General features: G+C 40.4%; 1 protein-coding gene and 1 pseudogene across 1 annotated transcript in view; one reads left to right on the top strand and one right to left on the bottom strand.

The window, feature by feature from the left end:
• PDE4D (phosphodiesterase 4D) overlaps window positions 1-22000 on the top strand; it is a 1371497-nt gene that overhangs the window by 268403 nt on the left and 1081094 nt on the right. The window lies entirely within an intron of this gene.
• LOC121154555 lies at window positions 11487-12156 on the bottom strand (annotated as a pseudogene).

Genomic DNA, 22000 nt, shown 5'->3' with positions numbered 1-22000 from the left:
ACTGCTTTCCTTCCATCGGTCATGACCAAGGAATTGCAATTGGCTTACTCTGGAATTAAAATCTAGGAGCAAAATTTCCTGGAGTAGTAATACTAGTGTGATGTTGACATAAAAAGGCTAATAGAGCAGCAGATAGAAGAGGAAGAATATGGATTCCCCGATGACAACCACATCAAATGATCATTTGATACGTAAGGTGCATTTTAGAGATTGAAAGTACAGCATTGACCAGCCCTGATGATCCCTGGGGCTTAGAGATTGAATATTAGTGACTTGCTTTCTTCCTTGAAGTTTTTGAGGTTTAAATGCCATCTTTTAATTCCAACTGATATTTGGAGTTTAGTGTTTGCTGCCTTTTAGCTTAGTATTAAAGCTCTGTAGAGGCTGCTGTCCTGTTTGTAGTTGCTGAGGGGCGGCATACCATTGTTAAATTGCTTACTCATAGTATACCATGGTAACATGTCAGCCTTGACAGCCATGTCACTATTTCACACTTTCCAGTTAGCATTTTTGCCCTATAAATAGGAATTGTTTCTTTTAAGCCCTGAGAAGCATAATATTCCTAAAACAATGTCTGGTTGATGTGTTAAATTCATTTTTCTTACGTTAACAGCAGTTCTCTGTGTTTACTACCTTACTCCTGGATGACAAATGTAGGACACCCATTTAAATCAGAGACCTGTACAAGCACATGAGCTGGAAAGCATTGATGATATTAGAAGAGTGAGGTCCTTGAAGTGAGCTGTCTTTCTGCAAATATGAGGAGAGGAGATAAAGGTGGGCTAGGCATGGGCCGAATGGAGCTTGTGTAGATGTGAAAGCACAGTTCACATGTCCCTGACTTTACATAATTCCCATGATTCCCAGCAGTGAAGCATCTCCCTGAAGCTTTCTAAGAAGTGGTGCTAGCACGGTCTCCATCCATGCATTGTGTCTACTCAAAGCAGACACATTTTATTTTCAATTTTATCTTGCCCAAGAGATGGGGCTGAAGGGAATTATAATTAAGGCTCTGCAACAGTTCAACTATTGAGGGAAGGGGCTAATTCAGATGCTGTCATTTTAAAATATAATACACTACAACAGATTTAGGAAAAACACAGCAAATTATTCTACTCATGCCCTTAATGACTTTCAATTATGGTGGAAAGATGAAACTTATTTGTGAAGTTGATTATTCTAAAAAGTGTTCAACATAATGGCCTGTGGTGCTTACAAACAGTTACATAATCATTCTGCAAGAGTCTGTGAAAGCGGAACAGACATTTCCCAGGGAATCGAAGTGCAGGGAGGTCCAGGAAAGCAGAGGAAGATGTGTGATGACAGAAGCCTAGGAGAGGACAGCTTGCCACTTTGTGCATGTGAAGGGAGGCTGGCGGAAGCGAAGGATAGTCTAACAGGCAGCGATCTCATAATTTATGATCTAATGGACCAGGTAGACAGCTTTTCATTCTATCCTGTTGTCAGTAGCAGATAGGGCATGGATGGTAGAGAAGCAGGGTGGCAAGCCTCTTTGTAGCTTCTTACAGAAGCATTGAAAAATGTTGGTTGGAAATGGTGAGACAAGATTCTGGAAATGGCTCCCAAGCATGTCTGTCCAGCTGATCCCAAAATGTCACAGGAAGCTGCCGCCAGACATTTGGGGCTCAAGAATATACAATGCAGTGTCTGTCTGGAGCACACCATAGAGTCTGGGTAATTCTCCAGACTCTGTGATGTCAGTGATTCCATATGACTCACTACAGCCCTAGCCCCAACATGTGTACTCTGCTATTGGCCAACAGCTGTAATGAAAGCAATATGAAAATTAGTGGAGCCTAATATATATTCAGAGCCTGTGGCAGTCTGAGAATTAACATTTTGTAAACATCTTGATTAACATGCAGCTCATACAGCCTTTTACAGGGCACAGTGTGCTATTCCCACACACGTGTTCAGTGTGAACTGATAAAATAAGGCAATCAGCATCCCTTCCTCCCCCAAATCTGTCACCGCCTCTCATCCAGTTCCCCACATGACATATTGTATGTCGCTGTGAACTGTTGTCACCTGTTGTGCTATGGCACCCTGTATCCATCCTCACCCCATCTCCCCTCCTACCATCCTAGAACTGAAGTTTCCACCTTTCTGTCCTCAGTGGTGTTGGTGGGTCTCTGAAAGGCAGGTAGAATGGATGCTGAAGGCCTAGTGATCATGTCCACCAGACTAACGGCAGAGGAACTGGTGGGCAACAGTGTGTACAGAAAAGCAGCAACAAAGAACAAGAAGATGGAGCACCCACAGTCGATGAGCACCTGAGAGCCCAAGGAAGGAAGGGACATGGGTTATGGGAAGGCCTAGGACAGTGTGGCATTAGGATATCCACCCCCCAAAAAGGGGCAAAGTTTACAGAGAAGAAAGAAGAATGGCACAAAATGTCATAGTACAGAGGTCATCAATTTTTGTTGCACTAAATCTTTTTAGTAACAGAATTTTCTTAATTGCTTAATATTTTAAGCAATACACTTGTTATAGAAAAGCAAATTAACTTTAGAAAATCATAACTCCATAAGCTGAGTGCGAGCAGATCTAGTATCATTTCCTAACTTCTACCTTTGGTCTCTCACCTTTTCCCTCCCCACGGCCACATGTTCTCTCCTCCCCTATTTTGCTTTATGCACCTGCCTTCTGAATTGGCACAGTTGCCAAGCTTTCCTATCCATGGCTCATAGCCTATGATTCCAACAGAAGAAGAGAATCAGATTTAAGGAAAGAGATTGCTTGGTTTGTCTTGCTTCAGGTGTTCTGTCATTGCACCCAGTCACTTGCAGGTGATCTGATTAGCCAAACCTGGGCTACATGCTGACCCTTGATAGGAGTGAAGGGATATTCAGCCATACCCAACACAGGGGAAGGCTCTTCCTAGAGAATCACAGGAAGTTACAATTTTTTTTGTATCCATGAGAGAAAGAAGGAATACCAAATGGTCAAATCTGTTAGCATATCTGGCAGTTCCACATGAGAGTAATTAACTTCAAATATGCTTGAAAAAGCATATATAATGAAAAAAGCTACCAGAAATGGTGACTTTAAGAAATGAACGTTTTGGTTCATGGTAACAGCTTTTCTATGTATTAAAAGTTATTCTATAATAATAGTCTCCTTTTACCAATAATGCTTACCGAGGTCATGGATTTGTGAGCCTCTTTCGAGCACTCTGAAAAACAGGTTTCACACCTCAAAGGCAAGTTCATCACTGAGTTCAGAAGCAGTCCATGCACTGTCTTGAGTGCTATGACATAAAGAAATGTGCAGGAGATGTCGCCAGACTTATTCTAATTGAGGGCATGGAGTTCTGATAAATGCTGTACCATCCCTATGAATGCTACTACTCCACCACCCAAGTTAGCAATCAGAAAACCAGGCATCTTCCACCCAAATTAGGTTGGGTGGGGAAGAACAGTTAATAGTAAATATTTCTTCTATTTCTAACTTTTTTGTTTGCACTTTTTAGGAATATGCATAGACACAAAATCTAGAAACTGGGATATGAGGAAGTTATGCCCCCAATGTATATATGTTTATTAGAGTTTCCAAAGTGGGTAGCTTTCTCTTGAGGCCAGCTTAGAGACCTGTACCAGAAAAAAAAAATAGGTGCTGGAGCCATCCCTACCCTCTGCTCTATAAAGGATTGTTTTGTGTTTACTCCTCCGTCTACAAAATGAGGGTCACTTGATTGGTCTGCCTTCTGAGAACTTGTGAGGGTCTGCTCAAACAACTTCCATGGAAGAGAAAAGAGCAAAGGCACCTCATAGATCTTTCTGAGTGGTCCCTGCTGTGTAGACATACTTGTCTACACAGTGTCCAGAAGAACACTTTTGCCCTTAGTCTCTCTGGCTTCCTTGTGCCCCAGGTGCTCCCAGCACCCCCTTCGTTTTAACAGTGGAATGCTGCACCTGCTTAAGGCCCAGATGCTGCAGGCTCCTTTCCACAGCGCTGGTTCCAGTACCTGCATCTTCAGCGGCAGCTACATCATGCTCCCTTCTGTGGGACCTTTTGCAAGGGTGTTAAAATCCAGTTTCCTGTAAGAGAAAGGAAACAAAACAAAACAAAATAAGAAACCCTTAGAAAGAGGGAGAGTGTGCCATGAAGTGTTAATATAAACAGTGATGTTTCAAATAGGTTTTCCAAGCCATGATTTTCTAGGCGCCAGTTTCCAGGTTAACAGGTTTAATGATTGGGAAAACTGTTACAAGGTTTTGCTAGGGAGTCAGAGCAGCCCAGGAGAATTTTGTTTGCTTTCTAATGCAATCCAGTTGTTTTCTCTGTTTTTAGAATCTGTTGTATTTACTACATGATTTCTCCCTTTGCTGTCTAAAAGTTAAACTTACAGTTTTTAATTTATGAAGATGTATTTTAATTTTAAACAAGAGATTAAAATTTTTAATAAAAAATTGAAGGGTGATTCTATCTGTCATCTATCTATCTATCTATCTATCTATCTATCTATCTATCTATCCTCAGTTCTGTTTCTGTCTGTATTACTAGAATTTTTAAAATCCTGAAAATTGCAAAAAGTGACCACAATGGGGAATTTTTCCAAAATACCATGTTTTAATTTTGATTTGTAAATGAGATAGGTGTATTCGTTAAGTAGTTAAACAATTTGCAATATCACCACCCTCTAGCCCTCAAACTTAGAAGCTGCCTTAATATTTGCAAATTCTAAGTTAGTGTGATTTTCAGGACTTGTGTTTGCTATTCACACTGAGAGAAATAAAAATTCTAAGCTGCTTTGCCGGTTGATGTTTTTTCCAGTGTTTTCTACTTTATAGCTTGCAAATATGGAAAAGTACATGCAAATAAATAATTTACTTACTTATATTTCTGATCATGTTATGGTCAGTTTGATTAAAGTCTCCACTCTGACACTTACGGCAGAGAACTTCGCAACTTAAAGCAAATACTTTGGTAGGTTCAGGATCAATAACAGAACACTCCCAGTTGAACCTTGACTTAGTGATTCTCTCCTCCTTCTCTAAACCATTTGTCTGTATAAACACAGTAACCTCTAGATATCTCCGAAGATATTTCTGTGTCTATACAAGGAAATCCCATATTAGAATGAAAATTGAGAAGATTGTGTCTATAGAAAGGTGACATTTCACCATTGGGTGGTAATATGATTTCTGCTTTCTCCTCTATCCTAATGAGTAGTTTTCAGAAATAAGCCTTTTGTTGGGTGTAAGTGTTGCCAGAATTGTAGTGTTTTTGTTTTCCGGGTGAATATTGGAATTTCCAACAAAACTTCCCATTCCTTTTCAGAGAGAAAACAATGACACAGCCATGTTTCAGTATGGCGATAGAATTATCTTTGGTTGTCTCCGGAAAAGAGGAAACCATGGACAGCAAGGAACTTTCTGAGTCATTACTTGAAGCAGAAGGGTTCTGGTGCTCATTGGGGAGTAGCCCACGTGGCCAGGCCACTGATGCTTCCTTGGGGAGAAGCAGGCTTTCTAAAACCTGCCTGGCAGCGTCCATTGCATCCAGCTGAATATTATCAGCACTATTTTCTCTTCCAGATAATCACTGAAAATAAATGTCCAACCAAGTTGGCTTCACGTCAGTAGCTGGAAAAGGTTAGAGCCTCAGAAATCTACCTGTAATTTGCAAGCTTTGTTTGTGTAGCCTTTTCCTTCACCTTTTCATGCTGGTCAGTGACTGCCTCATTACAGGGAGGTGGGCTTCCTGCAGATACCATCTGTCCTTACTGGCACCTCTTATGCACCATACTGAATAGCATCCTGTGAGTTCTAGAATAGGACTTGTCAAAGGATAGTCGACCATCATGGCAAGTGCATGCATTGCACAGTGATAGGAAGGCCCCATGAAACCTTTTGCTTTGTTCTCCTGGTTGGTGTGTGTAACAGTACAGTAGAGGAGGAGGTTCTAAGGCTGGTGGTGCTGCAGGTTGTGACATCTGGCAGCACCCAGGGGGAGCAACCAGGAAACTGGCTGCTGCCAATTGGATGCTGGTGCCATTTTCCATGACATCTGTGCTCTCCCTGGGGGTATGTGTACCCAGAGATTTGTAGTAGCTGTGTCTGATAAGACAAAAACTGCATGGTTGAATCCACTGTGCAGCATGTGGTCTTTTAAAACTCTGAGCTTTTGCCTCTTTTCCATGGTGAATGGTCTCAGCTGTCCTGATGGTGCTTTGATGCTTGCAGGCATGTGCAAGCCTTCTACAGCTTGTTTAGACTTCCACACAAACTTCTCGCAGAGAATCCTAACTGAGATTATAGTCATTGGCCCCCCCTTTTTTTGTCCATGTATGTAATATTATCTCATCTAACATATTTAATCTTAAATCATTCATTTGTTTTACCTGTGTTCACTTGTTAATTTAGTATTTAGTTCCTCTACGATCTATGGAGACACTAGCAAAAAAGCTAAGTGAATGTAGGAATTTTGTCTTTTTGGTCATTGCCATGTTTCCAAATTCCTAGGATGATGTTGGCACTTAACAGGTGCTCAGTAAATACTTACTGATAGAAAATAGTAAATGGATGGGGATCTCATACTTGCCGCATTTGATTTTAGATGTAAGGTCATGTACACAGCAGCAAAAATGCTATTATAAATTTTTGCAACTAAATTTGGGATCAAAAACTCAGTACATGTACAAGTTGATCACACTTAAGATAAGGTTATTGATTAAATAAAAATCTTGTGGGGTTTTTTTTTTTTTGACCACTGCATGCAATAGCTTTTTCTGAACCTCAGAATCTCATTTACAGCTCATCGCTGCATATCTGTCAAGTGTTGAAATTGTTCTCTAGGGAGAGAATTGTTTATGGAGTGCTTGCTCTATATCAATCACTTCGTACATGTGAACTAATGAAATTCTCATAAACCAGTGTGGATTATGATTCTTTGAGTTGAAATTCTGAGTGTCTTTATAATTGTCAAGGCTTCACAAATAATGAGAGGGGACCGTGATCTTTCCAAGGTGTTTTGTGAAATAAGGACTTGTTTAAATGAGAATCCGTTTTATTTATCTTCTGATGTCTGCTGTTCTCAGAGCAAGGACCTGCCATTCTGTTCTGCTAAGAGGCTGCGTTGCTTTCTTCCTCAAATTTAAGCTCCTAAACTAGGTCTCATAGCCTTGCAGGATCATTCATACTTCATGATCCTGAATTATTTCTTTCTGCTGCCCATCGAAAAGTTCTCTTGCATGATAAAGAACTTTCTTTGCATTCTTTATTTCCTTCCTCCTTTCTGTGATCCATCCCCGTGATGCACCTGTTCACTGCTCTCTACCCTGCTTCACTCTAGACAGATCTACATTCCACCCCCTCCCCCTGTTTCTTTCAGACAAATATGCTATTTCTTTCTTTTCTGCCCACTCTGATACTTATCTGCTTTCGGAGACCTACCTAAAACAGCACACTTTGTTGTTTCATGACCCTAGCTGAAAGCAATCTCTAATTGTTTTTTCCTTAATTGCTTTTGAACTTACTGGTTGAACTGCACAGTTTATTGAGCACAAATTAAAGACTCTTCTGTAATTGTTACATATTGCATATAGTGTTGTATAATTGTTACTAGAGTCAGACTCATTCTCAGAATAAGATTGTGTTTTAAAAGATTTATGTCTTACAAAATTTTTCTGGACAACATCTTTCTGTAGTGGCTGTTGTATCATTGGGAGCATAATTTTATATTCTAAATACTTACCTTGTCTTGCTAGGAGCCCTGACATCATTTATAGGTCTGAGAGTGAGAAGTGGTTTATTTTTCAGTGGTTTCTTCCAATTTAATATTGTTGCGGTGTGTCTTAGATGTAGACATGTCTTTGGAAAATCACTAAGAGGTTTGATCCTATTTAATTATCTCTGAAATTTGATTACCAATTTCCACATTGTGAAATGTTGGCATAAAACACTTCCAAGAACGCTTGGTGACAGGTGTCATATAGGTACAAAGTATTCATCTTTAGAAAGGAAAATGTTAGTGCAAATGAATAGCTAGAGACTCCAGGACAAAGTAAGACCAATGAATCAATTGTTCTGCTTTGAGGGCACAGATGAGGTGGGGAAATCTAGCCTTGGAATGTGTGTGTGTGTGTGCTCACATTCACACATACACACACACGTGTGTGCTTAGTCCTATTTCCTTACATAGTTGCTGTTTCCTTGAGGGAAAGAGTTGCCAACAGCAATGTCTCTGAGACTGTTGCAGGTACTGAATAACGTGAGGTTAGAGGTGGTTTCCATTAGTTTTCACCCTGAAAATCCTGCTCTTCTGGCAAGATTAGTCTGTGGAAGGGCCAGTGAATGTGTTTTGGCAGAAAGGCAGGCATGAAGCTCCTAGGGCCAGGATGCGGACACAGTCAGGCGTCAGGACCGCTGGGGCCTGCTTTCTTTGTGCAGATGCGGACTGCATTTGCAGGGACCCCGGGTAGTGGCGAGAATCAGATACTGTGCAGTTTATCCAGTCGTTACATTGCAGTGTATGGATGACTGTCATTGGGCTGCCACTGCAAAGGGACTCTGAGGAGTGGAGGGGGTGCAGTTTCTCTACCCACAGAAACCTTCTCTTCAGTGGGCCTCCTAGGGTCAGCTTTGACTCAGGGCAGGCTGGTCAGTCTGAGTCCACTGTCAAATTTTGTGGTGGGCGAATCTGCAAAAAGGATCTGTTCCAAAGGGAGGCCAGTGCTGCTGAAAAAGGAAAAAGGATCCTTTGCCAGTTCACATGCAGGTCACAATGTGCTTAGAGGAGTGACAAATGGAGGTGGCAACAGAGAAGCGAACAGTGGCTGTGGAGGGTCCTCCAGTGGTCTCAGGTGGGACGCCAAAGCTGGTTGAACAATGACAATGAGCCAAAGTGTGGACAGGCTCTGGTGCCACGAAGGCCTGGAAGCCAGTGCAAGAATCCTGTCTCTGAGCTGGGGATTACAATTGTGGAGTTGGGGAGAAAAGTTAGTTGGGCAGAAAGAAAAGTGGAGCATACACTGACTGTGGAATTTCTATAAGTATTAATAGAGGCTTTGACCTTACTGATACCATACTCACAGCTCAGGAGAAACCCCAGGTCTTAAATGTATCTTACCTCGTTCATTTCTACAATCCATGAGACTGGAGGAAACTGAGTCACAGAAATGTTAATTGGCAAGAGAAGAGCCCTATAGCTGAGAAGTGTTGAAATGAGCATTTCAAGCCCATTCAAGTGATACTTGATGATACTCCCAAGTGCTAAAACAGTAGTTTTAACAGTTATTTCAGGTAAGGCAGAGGATTTCAGTGGAGAAATGATGGATTTGGCTCCACGCCGATCCCCCTGTCCCTTGGGATACTGGGGGAGGAGGGTTTACCTTATTCCAGCCTTGGTCACATCTTAGTAATTTGAGGGAAAGCAGGATCTACCTTGGATTTTGAAGAGCTAAATGCAGTAGTAAACAAAAGCTAATAACATAGTGTCTGGCGAGAAACCGCAATCAATGAATGACTAAGCTTTGTTCTTGCTCGTAACACCCATTCATGCAGAGCCGTTTAAATCCCTCCTGGTTGGGAACAGGATTGTCCCTGGGCACAGAGCTAGGTCCAGCTTAGGGTGATCAAGAATGTGCTGGCTTCAGAGCAAGGGAATGTGGCTCCTGTAGGCATCCTGACTTCAACAATGTGGTCCTGCTTTTCTTTTAGAAGGGAACAATGTGTTGGCTGATGTTTTTATGAACAGGTAATTCCTCCATTGAAGCTTTGCATTTTAAAGATGCCAAGTCATGCCTATTGCAGAAACAGCATTTGGCAAAAGTAAAAATTTGTGTGTGTGTGTTTCTAAAATGTCCACTCACCTATTAGAAAGGCAGTTACAGACTGAGGGCAGAAACAGTGAAATAAAGATTTTCCATCTCCTAGATCACTTCCTTACCAGTCAGAAAGGCCAGAGCTGGCCTAAGTGTAAGTCAGGAGCTGTGTGCAGGTCTCCCAAGAGGATTCAGAGACCCAAACATTTGGGATGCTTTCCACTGCTTTTCGCAGGCCATTAGCATGGAGTTGGATCTGAAGTGGAACAGACCGGACACACACCAGTGCCCATATGGGAGGCTGGCACTGCAGGCAATGATCTTACCCAAAGTACCAAGCATAAGTTCCAAAAATTGTATGTTTTTACGAACATGCAAACGATGCATTGCCTTTAAGAATTTCTTGCTTTTGTCGGCTTTGAGTGCCTGAGATGTCTGAGCTTAAATTTCTCAACCCAGCTCAGGTTTCCGAACAGCCTGTCTCTGCTTAAGTCGTCGATGGCCTGCAGCACTTTTCACTTTACAAACATCAAACTGTAACTGAAAATCCCCATAACCATTGTTTCCTCTCCTGCCCATGTTGCTATGTTTAGGTAGGAAATGATGTTAAGGCTATCACTATGTATAGCATGTAGTCACTATAGAAATGTTAGGTTACAGGAGGCTGTGAAGCAAATGGGGGGAAAACCACATAATTCCAGAGCCCAACACTGTTAAAGTGTGTGGAATATGAAATTAAAATGTGGGTTTATTTTGGTGCAAAATATTTTGACATGCAGGCATATGACATCTTCAAAAAGTCCATTTGGAAAGTACCTTTTGAAAATTGGGAATTTTTAAAAAAGATTTATTTTTTTTTTTATTACAAAGTCAGATATACAGAGAGGAGGAGAGACAGAGAGGAAGATCTTCAGTCCAATGATCCATTCCCCAAGTGAGTGCAAAGGCTGGAGCTGGGCCAATCTGAAGGCAGGAGCCAGGAACTTCCTCCAGGTCTCCTACACAGGTGCAGGGCCCAAGGCTTTGAGCCATCCTCGACTGCTTTCCCAGGCCACAAGAAGGGAGCTGGATGGAAAGCGGGGCTGCCGGGACTAGAACCGGCAACCATATGGGATCCCAACGCATTCAAGGCAAGGACTTTAGCTTCTATTCCACTGCGCCCGACCAAGGATTTTTTAGATAAATAAATTTATCTTTTAGATCCATTTTCCATGAAGTTTTTGAAATACTCTCATACAACCCTCCAGAGTATTTTCTATGTCTGTTTAGCACAGAAATGGGATCGCGCTCTAAAACAAGCTTTGTAACTGAGACCTGGCACTCAGAAATTGCTGAGAAATGTCCTTAAGCATACAGCCAGTTCGTCATGTGTAACTGTGTTTTTTGGAGAATCATTAGCCAGTCATTTCTTGTTGAATATTTGTTCACATTTGTGTCTATATGAACAGTGCTCTGGCCATCCTCTTTGGCCACCCATCTGTGTGTCTGTTTTTTATGTTGATTTAAAGGGCAGGTGTGTTTATCCAGGCTTTTGAGACATTTGCCAAATATCTGTCTAGAAATATTGTACTGATTATATCCCTATTGGCAGGCAATGAACGCTCCAACATTAGATGCTATTTTCTGGTGCATCACTGCATAGACAACATACAGCAATTCTTACTTATCTGCATATTATTAATGAGATTGCTTTTTTTTTTCCTGTCTCAGGTTTATTTGTACAAACAGCGCAGGAGGACAGAAGCCCAGGGGTCACACCAGTCCTTCTGTCCCTGCAGTGGCCAGCAGAGGCTGTCACTACTGAGCCTTCATGGGGGCCTGGGCACCTTTGGGAGATGGCTGAGCTGGAGAGGGTGCTGTGGGTGCAGCCTGGGCTGGGGCTTTGGGCTTGATCTGGGCCTTGGCTTCAGCCTTGACCTGTGCTTGACCTTGCCCTTGATCTAAGGCTCGGTCTTAGCTTTGCCTTGGCCTTTGGCCGGGGCCAGCCTGACACTGTTGGCCACGTGGGCACGAGTACACTTCCCGAGCTTGGGGTGGGTGATGTAGGCAAGTCGATCGAGTTTGCAGCTGACTCCCTTGGGGATGGTGGGCTTCACGTCCTTGGGTTTGACGATGACCTTGATGGCGTCGGCCTGTGTACTCATGGCCTTGACGTTGTTGGCCTGCATTTTCTTCAGGCCCTTCTTGTGCTTCTTGGCAAAGCACATGTTCCTCAGGAACTTGGAGTCCACCCCTTTAAGAGATTCGTATCTTTGTGATCGGGGCACTTGATGCCATTTCTGTGCCACTTTTGAGACTGGTTGTGTGTGGTGTGGTTCTTAAACTTGGCCATGTCTACACCGATAAGCGTGGCTGCCGAAGCCTCTGGGACTGGACAAGGAAGAGACTGATTTTTGTATGTATAGGTATTTGAAATTTCTATTTATCCTGTTTTGGGAATTGACCTGGTTTCATGACCTTTTTCTTCAGGATTGCATTTATTTATTTATTTATTTATACATTTTTGCATTTTTTTGGCACTTAATTTTTGTAGTCCCTGGTAAAAGGTCTTTAATTGTAACTTTATCTAAAGGGTGTAACATTTACCTGCTTATCTTGTCTGCTTAGTTTTTTTTTTTTTAATTTTAGTTTTTTTTTCCTAAGTAGAAGTTATCAATTTAAATTTAAATTCATTCTATGTTTAGTTTATGGACCTAGGGAAGTATGTGGCTTCTATAATGCTCAGAAACATCTTCCTAGCTTTTAGAAAAATAAATGAAATATTCGCATATGTTTTCTTCAAGTGCTTACATGGCTTCATTTTCCATGATTTTATCATGATAAAAATAAATAAATCTTTTAAGGTAATTCTTGCAGCTGTATCTCTTTGGTCTTTTTGTTTAGTCTCACTATTCTGCATCCAGGGTCAATTATCCTGATTATTATAAAAGTTCTCCATTAATATTTTAATTGAAAAAAATTTCTAGTTATGCTTTGGGATTAGGAATGTGTTGCCTGTGAACCATGTAAGCAGGCTAATTTTTAATTTTATAATTTTATTTGGCCTACAAATGAAGTCATACACATCCACATGGCACTTGGAAGAAAAAAGTCTCCTTTTTATGTCTTAGACTTTAGATATGCAAGTGTGGAGAGATGAAGGAAGAAGTTTAGTTGGGGGTAGATAAAACACGATGGAACAATACTGACACATTTGTAGTTGAATGATGGGGGCAGGAAGTTCATGATCTGATTCTGTCTGACTTTGGGTAAGTGTGAAACCTTCTGTTACAGAACCTCAAATATAGACAAATCAATGTTTCAGGCTGGAATGCTCATGATGAGAACTGCACATGCGCTTTTTTTCACAAATAAATCATCTGTTTTATCTCCTTGTATGGAATTCTGAAATGCTTTCTATTCCACTTATTTTTCATGCATCTCCCAACCTCTCCAAGCAAATAAGTCAACAGAAGCATAAAAATCTTCCTGCCTGATTTTTAAAAGTTTTTATGTATTGAATTTGGGGAAGTTTTCTCATCTACTGATTTAGTCTCCAGATGCATATCATGGCCAGATCTGGACCAAGACAAAACCAGGAGCTAGAATTCACTTTGGGTTTCTCAGCTGGGTAGCTGCACCTAAACTACCTGAGCCATTACCTGCTGCCTCTCAGGGTGCACATTCGCAGGAAGTTCAAGCTGACAGCAGAGCTAGGACTCAAAGCTAGACAGTGTGGTATGGAATGTGGGTCTGTTAAACCAAATACCTGCTATATCTGCCCTTAGCCTAGTTACACTGTGTGTGTGTGTGTGTGTGTGTGTGTGTGTGTGTGTGTGTATCTCTGTATATGTGTTGCCAGTTGTTAGCATATAGGGGATTGACTTGTAATCCATCACCTAATTTTAATACTTTAATGAACTGTGTATACTTACATGTTTGGGGGCTTCGGGTAGAGGATTCTGTGATCTTCAAATAAGGATAGACTTACCTCCCCAGCTCCTGTGTTTGTGACTTTCCTGTATTGTCTCCGTTGCCAGCACTTTTATCATTGTGTTAACCAAGGGCAGTGAACGTAGGTGTACTGGTGCTACCCAAACTTCATTGAGAATATTTCTGATGTCCCTTCATCCCTGAAAAAGATGTTGGCTGCTTGGGAAAGGCATGTCATCTTATTTTTTGAAAAGATTTACTTATTAATTTTAAAGGTGGGGCTACAGAGAGAAAAAAGAAAGAAAGAGAGAGAAAGGAAGGGAGAGAGGAGACCTTTCCTTGGCCAGTTCACTCACTAAATGGTAAATGGTTACAATAGCCAGGACAGGGCCTGAGCAAAGGCAGGAAACTGGAACTCCATCTGAGTCGTCTTTGTGAGTACAGGGGCCAAAGGACATTTCTTATCTTCCACTGCTTTCCTAGGTGCAGGAGCTGGATTGGAAGTGGTGTAGCTGGGACTGGAACTGGAACCTTATGGGATATCACAATTGCCTTTGGTGGCTCACTCTAATGATCGCAACAAGAATGACATGCTTTGTAGTCTAACTTTATTAAATTTTAAAAATCAGAACTCCTACTACGGAACTTGATGTACTTACATGGTAAACTATAAATTATTGATCTCTTCTCACATTCCATGCTGGATGGACCCATGGACAATCTAGATTTTGTGCAAGTTGCAGAAATTTCATAAATTGGTACTATATTTTCCCAATGTTATATTTATCTTTTTAGTTCAAAGTGAATTTTGGGGGAAATGGGATATAATAAGTGAACTCAAATTAATATTTTATGTTGGAAATTTGGCCAAGTTTACTCTATAAGTTCATGTATGGGAATTATGTGGGCTTTCTTATTGTCCTCTAGCTACATTGATTATAACTATAAACTTCTATCTACAATTAAGGATTGTAACTTCATAATCGAACTCTAGAGCCACCAATGAGGGAGATAAAACACTATGAAGCCTTCTTCATTTAGGAACTATGGTTGTGTGTTAATTATGAAGTTAGCTCAAAATCCAGAACTACTTTTCCCCTCTTCCGTTATGTCTGTCTCCTCCCTACAAACAAAATGACCCTGTCTCCAGGGTCCTTCCTCTCGTAGGAGGAAACTGACATATCATGGACTCAAACTTAGTCATCCTAAACCTTCTCTGCCTCTGTTTTGTTCTTTTTAAAACTTACTGTTTATTGAAAGGAAAAAAAGACAAAATTGTCTATATTTATGGGATATTATGTGATATGTCATTACATGTATAGATTGTGTAATGTCAGACCATGGTAGATGTATTTATCCTTTCAATCATGGAAAATCTCTTTATAATTCATTTATGACATTTATGATGTTAAGTTGCTTGACTGTTGTGAGTAGTGCTGTAATAAACATCTGTTTGACCCACCGATTTCATTTTGCTTGGTTCTATACCCAGGAATGACATTGCTGGATAATGTGGCAGTGCTACCGTTAGTTTTTCAGGAAGTTTCCTATGCTGTGTGCAAAAGTTCTTGAAATCTCACTTGTCTATATTTTTCTTTCCTTTAATTTTGATCTATCATCCAGAAATTTCTTGCTCATTTCAACTTCTTGAAGTGTTTTCTTCATTTTCCCCGCTTAGAATTTTGAAGTTTCTTGTCTCATATTTGGGTTTTTAACCAAAGTTGAATGAATTTTAGTATGCCTTATGTATGGAAATTAAAACTTCTCTGCACTTTTTTTTTTGTTTCTTTACTTTTTATGATCTTTACATAGTTGATTAGGGCAGAAAGGGTCACAGGAAAGTGGGTAAGACCATTGTTTCCCCATTCTTTTTTTTTTCCTTCCTGTATTTGGGGGAAGGGGAGAGACAAAGGGAGAAGCCATACCCATCCTCCCTCCCAACCATCCCAGAGTCCCCCTGTGGGGCATGCTCCAAGGGCACTGTTCAAGTGGTTGCGATAGTTCAACTGTTCTGAATTGCTGCCAATCTCGCCATTCCAAGCATGATGAAATCCCTTCAGAATCCACTGGCTGACATTAGTGTCTACCTTAGTGTCTCCACTTGTCCAGATTTTCACTGCCAACAATTGGCTAGGGTAGTTGATCAATTTGTTCTGTCTTCTGTTTTGATACCAGATAATCCTTTGCATGTCTCTGGTGTAAATTGCAATGTCTCTGCTTTCATCTCTAGTTGAATATGTATTATCTTATTTTCTTTGGTTATTCTAGCTAAGGGTTTAATAATTTTATTTCTCTTTCAGAGAACAAGCTCTTTTTTTGTCACTTAAAACATTTCTGTCATTTGTTCTAGGATTTTGGTTATTTATTCATATCTATCAATTTTGGATTTGATTTGTCTTCATTTTTATAGTTTCTTGAGGTGCAGTGATGAATTATTTATTTGAGATATTTTAGGGATTTTTTTTTCAAATGGAAGCATTGATTTCTACAAACTTCCTTGTTAGTACTGCATTTGTGTTGATTTTGTTATGTTGTATTTTGATTCATTACAAGAAATTCTAAAATTTCTTCCTTGATTTCTTAATTGATCCACTGATTTTTTTAAGTTTATTTTATTTTGATTGGAAAGTCAGATACACAGAGAAGAGGAGAGACAGAGAGGAAGCTCTTCTGTTGATTCACTCCCCAAGTGACTGTAATGGTTGGAGCTGAGCTGATCTGAAGCCAGGAGCCCAGAGCTTCTTCCAGGCCTCCCATGTGGTTTTAGGGTTCCAAGACTTTGGGCCATTCTCAACTGCTTTCCCAGGTCAGAAGCAGGGAGCTGGATGGGAGGCGAGGCCGCTGACAGGATTAGAACTAGTGCTCATATGGGATCCCAGTGAGTGTAGGGTTGGGACTTTAGCTGCTAGGTTGCTGTTCCAGACCCCGATGTGCTAATTTTAAACAATAAGTTTAATTTAAATGCTTTTGGGTAGTTTCCCATTTTTTCTTTTGATTTTCTATTTTTACAGCACTGTAATTGCATATATATTTGATATTGCTTTTATTCTTTTAAGTTTGCCTAGACTTCTTTTGCAACCCATGTTATCACCCATCCTGGAATGTGTTCCATGTGTTGTTGAGAAGAATGTGGTTCTATACTTGTTGGATGGAACGTTCTCTTAGATGTCTCTTAGTTACAACTGATTTAGTGTGCAATATAATTCTGGTTTTGTTGATTTTCTGCCAAGCAGGTGTTCATTTCTGAAAGTGAGGTTTTAAAGTTTCTACTGTTATTATTGTATTGAATTCTTTCTCCCTCTTCAGGTATTTCAATATTTGCTTTATGGATTTGTGTACTCAAATATTGGGTGCACATATGCTTATAACTGTGATTTCCTCTAGCTGGATTGAGTTCTTGATCATTATATAATATTTCTGGCCTCTTATTGGTTTTATATTTAGAATGTATTTAATTTGATGGAAGCATGGCTATTCCTCCTTTTTATTATTCTATTTGCATGGGACATTTTGTTCTGTCTTTTCACTTTCTCTCTAGGATATGCCTGCAGAGGTGAAGTGAATGTCTTAGAAGAAGAATGTAGTTGTGTCCTGTTTCTCCATTTAGTGACACTGTCTTTTAATTGAAGGTTTATCTCCATTGATATTTAAGATAGCCATAATAAGTACAGTTCTTAATACTGCCATTTTAATGGTTGTTTTGTATTTTTATTATCGTTTCTCCCTCACTTACACTCTTCATTTGTGCATAAGTGATTTTCTCTAGTAGTATACTTTAATTCCTGACACATCAGTTTTGGTAGCCCTACTATGGATTTTTGCTTTAGGGTTACAATGGAGCTTACAGAAATTTTCTTTTGGCTATAACGAGCTATTTTGAAATGAAAACTGCTGAATGTTGATTTTGAAAACAGGGAAAGAATATGCAAAGAGATAAGATATTCTAATAATAACTTTACATTTGTTCTCCATTCCACCCCACAGAATGAATTTGATGTTACATTTGATCTCTTTAAATATTTCGTTTATCTTGACATTTTAATGTATTGATTATGAATTTTATTATTTTAAAATATTTATTTGCCTATTTGAAGGGGAGAATAACAGGGAGAGAGAGAAAAAAAGACAATGGGGTTTGGGGTGAGGCAGGGATCTCCCTTCTGCTGATTTCACTTTTCAAATAGTCACATGAGGCAGGCGAAGGCCAGGAGCCCAGAGCCCAGGGTTCTATGCGAGTCTCCCATATGGGTAGTACAGCCCCGTACTTGAGACATCCTCTGCCATTGTTCCAGGAGCATTAATGTGGAGTTAGGCTGAAGCAGTACCACCAGGACTTAAACTGGATTCCAGTATGGGATGCTGGCAAAACAGAAGGCAACGTAGCTGGCCGAATCACAGTGTCACACTGCTCTTATGTGTTTGCTTTGTTATCTACTTTCTGGGGTTCTGTGGTAGGGGCGTTGACCTGAGTTCAAGGGCTATTTGTTTCTTTTCTTATGATTTATTTATTTATTATTATTATTTTATTGGAAAGGCAGATCTACTGAGAGAAGGAGAGACAAAGTCCTTCTATCCATTGGTTTACTGCCACAGGGCCGCAATGGCCAGAGCCAAGCCAATCCAAAGCCAGGAGTCAGGAGTCTCCTCTGAGTCTTCCACATGAGTACAGGGTCCCACAATCCTTTTTTTTGCTTTTCCAGGCCACAAGCAGGGAGCTGGATGGGAAGTGGAACAGCCGGGTTGTGAACCAGTGTCTATATGGGATCATGGTGCTTGCCAGGGGAGGATTAGCCTCTCTGCCCAATTGGGGGAGGAGTGGCAAAAGCTCCTTGGTTGTGGGAGCATCCTGTACCACACAGGTAAGGCAAAGACCAAGAATCACTCTCAGGCAACTCAGCTATCTGTTTGTGCCAACTTGGTGGTCCCCAACTCTGGGTTGAATGCCAGGGTGCCCTTTTCTGGTAATACAGAAGTAGAAGATGACCCATCAATGTGTCTGGTGTGAGGTGACAGAATTTTTTAAAAATAATTCTAAGATTTTAGATGAGTTAAACTTAAATTTCAAATTTCTTTTCTTTTGTTTGTTTATTTATTTATTTTAAATTTCAGACATTGGTTTGGCTTTTTTTTTTTTCACCTTACATGTTTTAGCTTAGGTTACTTTTCCAATGAATTCAGGGATTTTTTTTTTTTAAAGTTGAAATTTGGGTTTCTCAAGTGTCACAGCCCTTTTGAAAAAACTGAACTAATAATGAGCCATTGGATCATAAAAGATAATGAGACCTTTAGAAAAGAAACTACAATTTTTCATTTTTCAACAAGAAACCCATTTATTAACATAATAATCTTTCTGGAGGTTTTTACTGTTGTGCAATAGCACATCCATCCCTCATCACCATTATGAATGAAGAGGAAACAGAATCTAATTTCAGAAGCCAGATGGGTACCACACAAATGACAGTGATTCAGCACAGACTCCAATAAGAGCAACCTGGGCTGAATAAGCTGTTGGTTAATCAGGAGGGTCATGGTCCCTGAGGTGAGTTCCGTTGTGTTTCAGAGCCTCCACTTGCCATTTTTCTGCACTCAGAACCTTTTCAATGTGCTGGGAAGCTTGGCAGTTGCTTGGTGCTGGCAACCAAGAGTGGGTGCTACAATTAACTTCTTTCTGCAAAGGTGATAGAACTCATTTTGAGGCTCATGCAGTGAGTCCTTGAAGAAGCATGCTTTAGAGTGAAAACAGATTTCAATCCTCTAGATGTAAGATTTGAAGCACTTGTTTGACCTGCCTGAAGACTGCGGAAAAGCTTAGGTCTGGGAGTAGACAGGAAAGGTGATATCTTGTAACACTCTTGAGTGTCTCAAGGACCAGTTTAGGCCTCTCTCATTTGGGGCAATGAAATAGCAGTATAGCATGCCTGGCAAGGATGCATTTGGAAGGCAACAACTTGAAGCTTTAGTAAAATGGAAGGCCCCTGAAACTCTCAATGTGCTCTTACTCTAAATTGAGAAAAATAACCCATAAGCCAATAGTCTTAAGTCGTGCCACCAATAGGTATTCAGTAAATTCTGAATTCCCCTTTCTCCAATTCAAAGGCTTGGTTCTCACCATATTCTGCCTTGATTGTTACAGATTTCTGAGACTCACAGTGTTAAAAACACTACGGAGGACAGAATAACCCGCAGCCAATATTTAAGGTGTACTTTCTTTGAACTAGGTGTACTATGTAGTGTGTGTCCACAGCTAAGGTCATCATTTATTCTGCCCATCTGTCCTGGGGAGTAGATTTCAGTATCTACATTGATAGGAAACTGTGAAAATGATGTTCATAAGTGTTAAGCAATCTTGAAGTCCTCAAAATCAGAGGATCCCCAGTTCAAATCCAGCCCTGACTCATTCTAGAGCTCACAATGGTCCACTATTTAATTTTGTTCTTCTTTTTGTCACTGCAAAATTAACATTTCTCATGTTAATTATAACTCTTTAAGGGATATCTTAATTATTTTGTTCAAAATGGGGGAAACTATAGGTGTTTTCATAAGAATGAAAATAAAGAAAAACAACCAAAATGTTTATTCAGCTTTCCTGCTTTTTAAAAAACACTTAAAAATACTGTTAAAAAAAACCCAGGGGTTAAAACTATGCTTCTTGGCTACTGCTAAAACTAGGGTTGTATGTGGAGTAGAGTTCAGTCCCTTTGTGAGTTAATGGCTTCACCACAGTGGCTTCTGCTAATGGATTCTTGCTCAGTATGCAACAAAGAGTTAATATATTTGGGTTTTGATTTCTGCTTTTTGGTTTCTTGGTGTGCTATTTTCCATGCTTATGTTTTTTTTTTAATTAACATTGACTTTCTCCATTTTATGTCTTGCTTTTGTTCTGTTTGTTAGTCTGTAGGCAATGATTCCTTAGATCCCAATGGTTAATCAAGGAGAACTGGCTTGAGGGTACTCACTGAGTTGCTGGGTGCTGAGATAAAAGTTGTTGCACTACAGCAGGTGTTAAAACAGCTGTCATATTGTCTGCCATCAGATCTGCAGCACCCTGGGCTCCTGGCTTCACTTTCCCTATGCTTTTGTTGTCTCCACATTCTTATTGTGTCCTAAATAATGTGATTCGATGGCATGAACAGATCTTCAAATAATTCAGTTATCAATTCTCTTAAGGGAACTGGTCACAAGGTAGGATTTTCAGGAGAATAAAACATCCATAATGTTGTGAATTGTTGCTGATGTTATGTTGGGGCTTTTGATTGGTCGGGATGACACTCTGCTGGCTCTACCTTCGGACCAGAGATGGTCTCCACAGGAAGCCGTTGAACTTATCTGGGACAATAAGATGCTGGACCCTGTGCTTGGTATAAGCTTGCAATGAAAGAACCCCAACTGAATTTGAACCGTGGCAATGCAGCAAGGTGGAGGAATCCACCATGGGGAGAGGGGTGGGGGTGGTGTGGGAGAATCCCAGTACCTACAACTGTGTCACATAATACAATATAATAAAAAAAAAAACCCACACAAAAAACAAAAAACATAAGGTTGAGTGCTGCTTAATGCATTTTGAAAAAGAAGTTTTGAAGGGGACTGGAGGGAAATGATTTAGAGGTCATCATCTTGCTTGTGTAGCTCAGATTGAGAAAGCTACACATTAAAGAATCCAGAATCCATGAAAACAGATTCTTTTACTCAGACTGTGTTTTTCCTCAATCAAGCCTTGCTCGTTCCATCTGCCGTATAATATTTTGTCTTGCTTCGTGGTAAGAGACGCTATGGTTTATGTTTTAGAAACAACTTGACCTCATGATGGAAAGGATTAATTATGATTTATAATGCATGACTTGCAGTCTGCAGTCTGTGTGTACCTTCTTCAGCTTTCAACACAATGCCACACTAACATTTCTCCAGTTGAGAAGTGTTCAAATGGACAGACTTTGTTGCAAGGCAGAAAAATGGGAAAACAAGACAGCCTTAATATCTCCATTAACTGCTTCTCAGTGCAGGTATTGAGTAGTTTGAACCAGAGATTTTATGTGGAGATCATCTTGATGCCATTTTGTTTTCCCTCTTGGTGACTCAGGGAGTTCCATTCTGAGGTTCTCAATGGTTCTTTTATAATTTAGATGATGGTGACACATCCCAGAGGCTCCATTGCTATTGGGCCTCAGGCCAGTAGACTGCACCATGCTGTCCTATGATTCATAGGACAAAACTGCTCTCATCACCTCCCACTGCCCAGGCCTGGAGGGGCACCATAATGAGGTTGTGGGAGGGAGTATGGCTGGAAAGTTGTTAAAAGGAAGT

This window comes from Ochotona curzoniae, unplaced genomic scaffold (genome assembly GCF_017591425.1).
Source record: "Ochotona curzoniae isolate NIBS_2020 unplaced genomic scaffold, NIBS_Ocur_1.0 contig_2754, whole genome shotgun sequence".
NCBI lineage: Eukaryota > Metazoa > Chordata > Mammalia > Lagomorpha > Ochotonidae > Ochotona > Ochotona curzoniae.
This window is presented reverse-complemented; position numbering and strand designations above follow the sequence as displayed.